The sequence below is a fragment of the Prionailurus viverrinus genome, chromosome D1 (genome assembly GCF_022837055.1).
Source record: "Prionailurus viverrinus isolate Anna chromosome D1, UM_Priviv_1.0, whole genome shotgun sequence".
Taxonomy (NCBI): Eukaryota; Metazoa; Chordata; class Mammalia; order Carnivora; family Felidae; genus Prionailurus; species Prionailurus viverrinus.
In genome coordinates, this window is record NC_062570.1 from 568744 (window position 1) to 577646 (window position 8903).

An 8903-nucleotide genomic window follows, 5' to 3' on the forward strand; every position below is an offset into this window, starting at 1 on the left:
TAAATAAAGTCTCTGGTGCTCTTCATTCCCAACTGCAGATGAGATTTTTCATGTTGGGTAATTTCTTATGCCTAAAGAGTCTCTTCAGTATTTCTTGTAGTGTCAGCACTGCTGCTAAAGAATTTTCTCAGCTTTTAATTATCTGAGAAAATTCTTACTTGTTTTTACTTAACTTTATATATTGTAGAAGGATATTTTATTGAAGGAATTCAGAATTGACTTTTTTTTTTTCTTCCAGTACTTTAAAGATATTGTTCCCTGAGTTCTGGTTTCTGCTAGTTCTGCTGGAAGGTCAGCATATGATTGTCGCTCTCTATTGATGAATCATTTTTCCTTGTCTGCTTTCAAGATTATCTATCATGATTTTCAGCCGTTTGACTATCATGTGCCTAAGGACGATGCTCTCCATATTTATCTTCTTCAAAGTTGCTGAACTTTTTGAATCTATAGATTTCTGTTTTCCCAAGTTGGGAATGTTCCAGCCATTATTTTTTAAAAATATTTTTTGTCCCACTTTCTCTTCCTTCTCTCTTTCTGAGACTACAATTATATACATGGTCTCCTTTTGTGACAGGATTCCACAGGTCCCTAAGGTGCTCAGCACCTACCTCTTCATTTTCTGTTCTCTCAGTTTCTCAGAGAAATATAGTCATCATCCAATTTTAATTTTGTTGTGCAATCAAGATGTTTAATATGCTATTAAGTCCATGCCATGAATTTTGTTTTAGAAATGTTATAAATCATTTATATTATCTTAGTATTGAGATTTCCTACTCATCTTAAACATATCTTATAACAATTGTGTGTTCATTTTAAATACATTTTGTAGTTCAGGGTCCAGTCAGGAGGTAGAAAACACATCAATAATTTGAATAGGAAAAACATAATAGAAAGAATTATTAACTAGTGTCAGGGGATTAACCACTAAGAGGTAAAGAGAATTCTAAAGACTATATAAATAGCAGATATTGGGAGCCGAGGCATGAATAGACGTGGAATAAATCACTTCCCCCCTCCCCCCGCCCCCGCCAAGACTGAGATTCATACATCATTAGGGAGGCTATGGTGTTAACACATAGAACAGCAGGTAAGTTCACGATGTATTCCAGGCTAGGGATGGCAAGCAGGAAATCACCTGCTGGTGTGCCCGCCCCCAAGTGGGAAGACATGTGGGAAGATACCTGCCGACCTGCTGCTGAAGTTCACGGGGAAAGCCACCTGCCGGGCGTCACACTGTCTTCTGGCAGCCTCATACTGCAAGAGCCAGAATTCCTTTTTAATTAAAAGCACAACAGAACCAGGAAGAGAAACTCCTTCCTCCTGCAGCCTCCCCATTCAGGACCTTCTGTTAACAAAGCTCAATACTGGGACAGCTGGCAAAAGAGAAATGTTTACAGACTCTTGCTCCAACATCACAAAGCAGGTCACAGAAAAGCAAAGTCGAGGCTGAGAAACGGTAAGTCGATAACGTCTAGACTGAGCATAGTTTCAAGAGCTGCTGAAAATTCTTGTCTGCTAGTTCCAACATCTATGTCATCTTAGGGTTGGTTCTTCTGACTCATTTTTCTCATGACTGTGAGTCACATCTTCCTGCTCCTTTGCATACCTACTGATATTTAATAAGTACTAGACCCTGTGCACGACGTGTTGCGGAGACTCTGGATTCTGTTATCCTCCTTGGGATGGTGTTGATTTTTGTTCTGGCACGCAGTTATTGGCTGATCACACTGAACTCAGAGAGACTTGGTTTTATACTTTCCGGAGTAGGTCTCATGGTTTATGCTTAGACCTAGAACCCTTTAGATCTGGGACACAGTCTTTGCTCCCACGGCTTGAACCTTGTGGGGTTTCTGTGAATAGGGGGAATTTACCAAGTCCTCCAACATGGCCAGACTCGAATTCTAAACTCTCTCTCTTTTATGAAGAGCAGCAACTGAAATTTCTTTCAACCGTTCATCTGTTGCTTCCTGTCGGGTTTTCCCCAGGCAGATGCGTATCAGGAGTTAGCCAAGGATTTGAGGGGACTTTATACACAGATCTGTGACTTCCTTCTTGACAGAATTTCTCAACTCAACTTCCAGCTTCTCTAGCGGCTCCCAACTCTGTCTTCAGATATCTCAAGTCAATAACGCAAGAGCCTTCAGCTTATTTCCAGCTGCTCTGTGCCTTTCAGACTAGAGAGTTATCTCAGATAAAAGCCATATTAGAGTGTATCCGGTCCAGTGAGGTTTTCCTCCTTTAAGGGTGATATCATTTGCAGTTTCTATCCTGCTCTTTGTCACTCTCAAATTCCTGAGATAAGCTTCTCTGCTGCTATTGGAAACAGAATCAGACAAGATGATTTCTAAGGGACATTCTTATTCCAGGTGCTCTGGATCCAATTTCAAGGAGTAAGTAGATTGTAACGTACATAGAAATGAGTCTCTGCATTTATTGAAGAGCTATAAATTGTCATTTTAGTACAATATGTATTGTACTTCAGTGCATACTGACTGTTCTGGATGGAATATTATCCAGGAGTATAATAAAATGGAAAAATAGGATAAATGTACCCATATAATGATTGGTCTGATTCCCACTTTCAGAGTCAGTCTGGAGTATTATGTCTTCATTATAATTAACCGTTTAGTCCACTGAGCAAAGTAAGTGTCTGACCATAAAGAAAGATCAGCACAATGTGACCATCCGTGTTGTTCTCAGACCTGCATAATCCTCCCCTTTGGAAAGACAGAAGTGCTTCTGCACTGGTTCTCTGTTGCTGCCCCACGATCCACTGAACGTGGATGATCTCCTAGACACCAGGTCACAGTGCACAGCTGGCAGGAGGGGAGTAAGTGGGGAAAGGATTTATGGCTCAGTGACCAGCAGACATCTCCAGTGGCCTGTTTCTGTCTCCTCTCATTAGCTTGTCTGAAGTCCTAGTTCTCTGTGACTGTAAGCAGCTGCGCGTGGCTCCCTCCTTGCTCAGACAGACCTCTAATAAACCCAGTCCCAGGTAGTACTCGGTCCAGGTGCCAGAGACAGACTTAGTAAGAAGAACGGCTCTTCTCTGTGAGGATCAAGGTCATCAACCTCCATCTGCAGAAAGGATGCTTAGAGGTAGCCTATCCGGATCCCTTTTTCTCTATTTTATTAAGTACTTCTATTGTTCTTCTTTTCTCACCATAAGATAAAATCTTACACGTTGCAAAAAATAATGCAGAAAAAAACATAAAGAGCATATTTTTGAAGATGGCCCTTCATCTTACCACCCAGAGGTAGTTATAAATGTCCTGCTGTGCAAACTCATACGCACATCAGATGCATGTACAGCTTCCACTTTGCCCAAATATACATCATCATTAGTTTTAGTGGCAGCATATTATATGGATGCACTAAACATTATGTTATCAATCCTCTAGTATCAGGTATTTTTTAAGATCTTAGTACATACATTTTTAAATTTTTATTTTACTCATTCTTATTTTTTTGTTGTTGAGGTGTAATTAACAAATATATTTTTACTTTACAACATGTAATAAATATAAATAAAAAATGTAATATATTTAAAGTATACAACATGGTGATTTGGTATACATCCCACAATGTAGCTAATTAACACACTCATCCCCTCGCACATGTATCTCTCAAGCATTTTTTAGAAATTTACTCTCAGCAAAATTTCAGGTGTACAATACAGTATTATCAACTATGGTCATCATGCTACACATTAGCTCCTCAGAATTACTGATCCTTTAACTGAGAGGGTGTACCCTTCGACCAACCTCTCCCTATTTCCACCCCTCCCCCAACCCCAGCAACCGTCAGTCATTCTACTTCTGTGTTTCTACGTCTTTGACTTTTAGATTTTTTTAGGTTCCACATGTAAGTGATACCATAGAGTATCTGTCTCCCTCTTTCTGGCTTCTTTCACTCAGCACAATGCCCTCCAGTTCCATGCATATTGTCACAATTGGCAGGTGTCAATGGACACAATACTTAGGTTGTTTCCACATCTTGTCTGTGGGGAATACATTTCAGCATATAGTTTAATTCTTCAGAGACCCTTCTTAATCATGTAAACTTCAGTTACTCATTAATACCATAGCTTATTTTAGTTCCCTACAATGCATTTACCATTACTTCATGTTTTTATGTTTGCCATTGATTTACTTGCTCATTGTGATTTTTTATAGATTACAAATGACAAGAGATTAAGGACATTCTTTTGTTCATCCCTCTATCCCAAATACCAAGAATAGTGTCTTGCACAAAGAGAGGTCTCATAAATCTTAGTAGTGTCAATGAAAAGTGACAGTGTGGTGTCCCAACTGCTTTGAGAAGAGGGTAAGAATACTGGCCAATATGCCTGTAACTTCAGACTCAGAACCTGTGGGTCAACATAAGTCAGACATTAGGGCAGAGAGATGACTTGGAAGGTGGAATAGGCTAAGGCAATCATCTAACAGAGAAGTGTAATTTCAGGGAAGCAAATCATCTGTAGAATCTCCAACAACAGTGCTGGGAATGTAAGGAGGAAGGATTTCAGGCAACAGCCACAGATAAAAACAGGGGAGCAGGAAGCCCAGGCAGCTCAGCAGAATTCTCATTTCTCTTCCCTTCACCCCCCAGCAGCCATGTCCCTGCGGGCTCAAAGCCCTATATATTCCCCCAAATATTTCACCACTGATTGAGAGTCTCACCCAAATTATTTTTGGCATTGACAAAGTAAGGTCCCAAGACTGTTGCCTGAGACCTAACTGGTCTTAGACTTGTGCTGGAATATTCTCTGTGGAGAAAAGAACATAACCTGAGTATGTGAGGGAGGTTGACATCAGTAAGATCCAAGATTGTTATCCCAAAATGCAGTACCCATTAAAACCAGCTCAGATCTTCACTGAGCACGTATTATGTGCCTGTGCTAGTATTCCCAGTTGTTTGACCTCCCCACGGCCCAGGTAATTGCTGTAAGAGTGCCAGGCTGAGGCTGTGGAGCACATGATGGGACCTAGATCCAGATCGTGAGACATGGAGGACATTGGGGTCACTCCCAGCTGTAGATGGTAACAGGAGCATAGGGACAGAGAACGGGATCTGCCCAGACAAGGACCTGGCATCAAAGATGCAAAAGGGAGGGGTGCCTGGGTGGCTCAGTCAGTTAAGAGTCCGACTTCCACTCAGATCAGGATCTCATGGTTCATGGGTTCAGGCCCCGCACTGGGCGGGGCCTCTGTGCTGACAGCTCAAAGCCTGGAGCCTGCTTTGGATTCTGTGTGTCTCTCTCTGCCCCTCTCCTGCTTGTGCTCTGTCTCTCGCTCTCTCTCTCTCTCTCTCTCTCTCTCTCTCTCTCTCTCTCTCAAAAATAAATAAACATTAAAAAGAAAAACAGAAAGATGCAAAAGGGAGTGATCTGTGTCCTGAAATGGAGCCAGCACACAGAACAGGCAATAAATCACTGAGTAGAAGGGAGATGGGCACTGAGCCAGGACTCCGACCCAAGAGTTTTGGGAACCGAGGGTGGAGATGAAGGGTGGAATCAGTCAAAACAAGCCCCGAGTACTGTTGATTGATTCACTGCATGTTACCAAGGCAGGAACTCTGGCAAGGATGGGGAAGTCCACATAAGGGACCTTCCATGGCAAAGATGCCTCTGCCAGCACGGGCAGGAATCAACATGGTTTCTCTGTTTGGGGTGGCTGGAGGCCGACCTCGGAGCATGGTTTCCTTAGGAGGTCAGTATCGGACAGGGCACTTCAGCATTTAGTGTCAGCAAACCTTAAGGAACTCCCGGGGCCGGCTGGGCAGAAGCAGCAAGTTACCACCCTTACTTCCTTCGTAAAAGATCCCCTGCATTATTTGACAACAACAGCTCCAGTTAGGAACTGTCTTTCCCAGCCTCTCCCTCAGCTGTAACTCGCTCACATGGCCCTCAGCAACATGTCAGATATGTCCAAACCGATGCCTTGCTCTGTGGGACTTGGAGGACAGCTATGGAGGCTGCTCCGGCCGCTCCAACTTTTTCTCTGTCTGCTTTTCCTTCTTTATGCTACTGACGGCTGTAACCATTAACAGCCATGTTGGGCCAGGAAGTGGCCTTAAGACTGAAAGCTGGGCCTGGAAGATGTACTAAAACTTGCAGAGGCCCAGAAGCACAGGTGGAGCTGCCAGACCCGTCACGACACAGCTTCCTCCGAATTTACTTTCTTTGTTGACACGAGAAAGAGATAAGGCCCTTCTAGCTTTAGTCACTGGTTTTTCCATTATATGCTGCTCTCCCTAACCTGCATTGATAGGACTGGTTATGGGTAGGGTGGGGCATGATCCCCACCTCCTGCCGCTCACGGCCTTGTACAGCTATCTCCCTTGCCTGTGGGCAAAGCCTGGCATTTGCTTCTGTCTAGTCGAGAACGGCAAAGGTGACGGGATGCACTTCTGTGTTTATATTATGTTCATAAGACTGTGTCTTGTTAGCAGAGTCACTCTAGAGATGGTCTCCCTAGCTTCCTGTGAAGAAGTGGCCATGCTAGCATGGTACCCACCTGGCACGGGGCTCAGGGTGGTGTCCAGGATCTGAGAGCGGTTGGCATCCAACAGCGGCAACAAGCCAGGATCCTCAGTCCTACAACCGAAAGGACTGTGGCCACTCTGAGTAAGCCTGGAAGTGAATTCTTCCCCAGTTGGCCTCCAGACGTTGACGCCACTTAGCCAACACTGTGATCACAGCTTTTGGAGACCCTAAGCCAAGAACGTGGGTAAGCTGTTCCCAGACTTTGGGCCTCCAGACACTGTGAGATAATGAACGTGTGCTCTTTTCAGACCCTGGGTGGGTGGGTGCCGCAGGAACTTGCTAGCACAAGGACTCTAGACTTCATCTGTGGGTCTCAAAAGCTTCTTGTGGTTGCCGTTTGCCTTAGCCTATGAGTTTATGACTTCATTATTTTGCAGAATGTGTGGATGTGGAGTTCACAGTTACTTGGCTTCACTAAAATATAACAAATATTAAATAAACATTAAAAAGTGAAAGTGTGATCTTTATCCCCAAGAAGTCTGTGAAATGCTCTTGCATGCTCTCTAACGCCATCACCAAGTGCGGGCAGGAAAGTCGCCAGGGCCCGTTCAGTCTCGAGAACAACAGCAGGTGAGACCTTCCTTTTCTTGGGACAATATGCCACACAAATGCGATGCTGGACAAAAAGTGGGCATTCTGAATCAATGCACTTTTTATACTTAAAAAGGAAAAAGCAAAAAAAACACAGATTCACTTCTCCCGGAAGACAGGATAAAGACAAGTAAACACTGAGATTTTCAGACAAAAAGGTGCTGTGGAAGTGCAGAACGTTATTAATTAACATAGTTGTAAAATTTCAGGTTCCAAGGAGAGAAAAATTTTGGAAGCAATTATAAAAGTCATTATATAACATTTAGATTAAATAAACAGTTCTCTTAAGGAAAACAAAACACTGAATTTTCCTTTGATTTTCCAAATATGAGTAATCCAATTCGCTAGCTCTCACCTGGCACTCAGTGGTATTGAAAAACTTGCAGATGACCCAGTAAACACAGAGCTCCTAACAATGTCACCCCAATCAAATGTATTGCATTAAATCAAACATAATTGCTCCCCGTGTCATAACAGAATAACATAAATGTCACAGAGGCAGAGGCAAAGGACATGCATTCACTTCCTCTTGACTTAAAAAGTGAATAAATTCTAAATAATAAAGCAACTTGTGAGCCAGTGCTTTCCCACAAGTTATTCTGGGGAGAACAGGCATGTATGAGAGTGATGGGTGTTTGTATTTAATTCTTTTTTTACTTTTTAAGAATTGGAAGTTCTGGAGCGCCTGGGTGGCTCAGTCGGTTAAGCGTCCGACTTCGGCCCAGGTCATGATCTCACGGTCCATGAGTTTGAGCCCCGCGTCGGGCTCTGTGCTGATGGCTCAGAGCCTGGAGCCTGCTTCAGATTCTGCGTCTCCCTCTCTCTCTAACCCTCCCCCATTCATGCTCTGTCTCTGTCTCAAAAATAAATAAACATTAAAAAAAATTAAAAAAAAAACCTGGAAGTTCTAAGTATGTTAATTATCCACACTCTATGTCCCAATTAGAGACGAAATAACATGAAGGGCTAGTCATCAGTACAATATTTATAACTAAAATAAATCTTTTGACATGCAGCTTTATTTTCTAGGTTCAAAATATTTTTCCAACTAGGAATTTTACTACTACAAGTTTGTCTCAGATATGACCTACATCAGTCTTTGCTTCTTCCTCCAACCTCTACCCCACCAAAAGCAACAAATAACTAGAAAATTTGCTATGCTGATCCTTAAACACTCCAAATGATTCTTTGGAAATAAAATATTTTAATGGAAAAACGTGTCAGCCAACAACTGTACATCTTAATTCTGTTCCATAAGCCTTATGGTTGGTGAGAAAGTCCTCCGCATCTGGTAACGGGTTAACCATCATTCTCAGCTGTCGGTGATGGTATAAGCTGTTAATGTTTTGTAACTTTGGGAGAAATTATGTACTGGGAGTGGAGGGGAAATAACGTGGTGTCTGAAGCTGGTGGTGTTTGACTCATACCAACATAAGTGGGTCATGAGATTTATATTACAAAAATTAAATTTCCACATGCTTTTAAGTTTCTGACAAATGATAACATATAAGCCTCATGTATTTTGTGCCAGATTACTGCTCTTTCCTGAGCTTGGGAATCTGGTCCCTTTTTAGCTGATGTTTTATGTTAAATAATTGTCTATATTAATGATAATAGTTAATTGTTAAGTCTTAATTTATAAGGAGGTTTTTTTTTAATTTTTTTTTTCAACGTTAATTTATTTTTTTTGGGACAGAGAGAGACAGAGCATGAACGGGGGAGGGGCAGAGAGAGAGGGAGACACAGAATCGGAAACAGGCTCCAG

At 42.3% G+C, this 8903-nt stretch overlaps 1 long non-coding RNA gene across 1 annotated transcript; it reads left to right on the forward strand.

Moving 5' to 3' along the window:
• Positions 1-1325: 1325 nt before the first annotated feature.
• LOC125147016 (uncharacterized) lies at positions 1326-7870 on the forward strand. Its single transcript, XR_007144961.1, has 3 exons — positions 1326-1456; positions 6454-6731; positions 6925-7870. It is a non-coding gene; the product is annotated as an uncharacterized LOC125147016 (long non-coding RNA).
• The last annotated feature ends 1033 nt before the right edge of the window (positions 7871-8903 follow it).